Below are 2082 nucleotides of genomic sequence, written 5' to 3'. Positions count from 1 at the left end.
GAGAAAGGGTCATGTTATCATAGTTCAGTATTGGTGATTGCTGTGAAGGGAGGATTTCGAAGTCTTGGGGCCTGAAAGTTGTTTGTTACCTGTTGAAAAGTTGTGCAGCCTTAAATGGATTTCCCTGAAGTCAGGAAGGAAGGTTATTTGCAGCTTTCAGCTGCCTGGGCCCTGGGATAATGCCATCACTTTGATGAAGACAGTGAACTAGTAAAATCCTGTGACTGTAGACAGTAAGCTGCAGTTGGTTGTAGAGGATTTGGGCGCCCACTTTCAACTGTGAAGGGCTCAGGGGTGGGCAGGTGGCCCAGTTCTGGTCAGGGGGACCAGAGGGAAGATCTGCCCAGGACGGTGGGGGACAGTGTTCTGTGCTCTAAGGAGGAGACTCTTAGGTTCCTGGGGCTGCTGCAGTGAAGTCCCACAAACTGTGCTTAACCCAACAGATTTATTCTCTCCCAGTTCCGGAGCCCAAAGGCTGCAATCCGGATCCTAGGAGAGGCTCGTTCCTTCCTCTTCCCATATTCTAACACTTAGCAGCATAAGTCTGCTCCTCTCCGACTGTGTCCTCGTGGCGTCCCTCTGGGTCGTCTCCTCTCCCCTTCTTAGAAGGACGCTGGTCATACGGGATTAAGGGCCTGCCCTGCCCCACGATGACCTCCTCCTAACTAATTCCACCTGCCACCGCCCTCTTTCCAAATAAGGTTACATTCTGAGGTCCTGGGGAAGAGGACTTCCACTTGTCTTTTGCGGGGGACACAAGTCACACCAGAGCAGAGACGCTGGAAGACTTGGCCCCTTCTAACTGGACTGTGTTGGCCGGAGGGGCAGCAGCCTTCTCACCAGACCGGGGCCCCAGCAGCAGCTCGTCGGCACAGAGAGGCAGCGGCCACCTTGCCAGGTGACAACCACGGCGTCTCCTTGCCGGCCTGGAGCAGAGGCACTTAGCTGTCAGCCTGATGCTGCCAGCGGAGGCGCTGGGGAGGTAGCAGCACCCTGAGGGCAACGCCACAAAGCCCCCGAGAAGTGGCATAAAGCTGCCTTCCTCTAGAGCGCTTGCTGTGTGAGGCGCATTGCCTAATTTTGCACCCCAAGGCATCCTGTGTATGGACAGTTTTCCTGCCTATAAACTGGGGGTCAAAGCACAGGGGCGAGGGGGAACTGGGCGTACTGTGAGAAGACCAGTCTCCAGGCTGGTGTAGCCTTTCGGTGTTTAGACATCATAGGGGTTACAAAAAGGTCTGAGTCCTGAAAAATAATTTTCACTCCTGAATAGAAAAGGAAACTGCCAAATTGAAATGAATAGACACGAATTAAATGTCTCTAAACTGCAGCTGTGCCTACCAGTCGGCTGCATTCCATGCATGTGGTGACAGGTGCTCTGCATTCTCTGTGGATGGGTGCGGGTGCGTGTGTTTGATGCAGGGGGTGGGGGCTTCCAAAGTTAGAGCCACCAGGCTTTCCAAGGCCTTTAAACGGCCTGCGGCGGCTCCTCGGATTGTGCAGTGTAGAAGCACCATCTGCCCCGGCAGACCCCAAAGAATGCAAGCAGGGACTGAGGCAGACATTTGTACCCCAGTGTCCCCGGCAGCTTATTCCCAATAACCATCCTGGTGCCCATTAGCAGATGACAGGTCACAAAACGCGGTCCATCCGCCGTAGCAAGGAACGACGCTCGGACCCACGTGAAACGTAGATGGGCCCGGAAGACATCGTGCTGAGTGAAAGACGCCAGATAAAAAGGACAAATATTGTGTGATTACACTTAGATGAAATAATTAGAATATGCAGATTCATCGAGTCAGAAATTAGAAGAAAGGCTACCAGGGCCTGGGCGCACAGTGGGGCGTTAATGCTTAGTGGGTACAGAATTGCTGTTTGGGGTGATGGAAAGTTTGGTGATGGATGGTGGTGATGGTAGCACAGCATTGCAAATGGAATGAGCAGCAGTGACTTGTGTATTTTATGTTGTATACATGTCACTACAATAAAGTTGTTTTAAAAACCTCATAGAACTGTACAGCACAAAAACACAAAGAGTGGGGAAGCAGATGTGGTTCAACTGATAGAGCGTCTGCCTACCAT

Source organism: Dasypus novemcinctus, chromosome 23, assembly GCF_030445035.2.
Source record: "Dasypus novemcinctus isolate mDasNov1 chromosome 23, mDasNov1.1.hap2, whole genome shotgun sequence".
NCBI lineage: Eukaryota > Metazoa > Chordata > Mammalia > Cingulata > Dasypodidae > Dasypus > Dasypus novemcinctus.
This window is presented reverse-complemented; position numbering follows the sequence as displayed.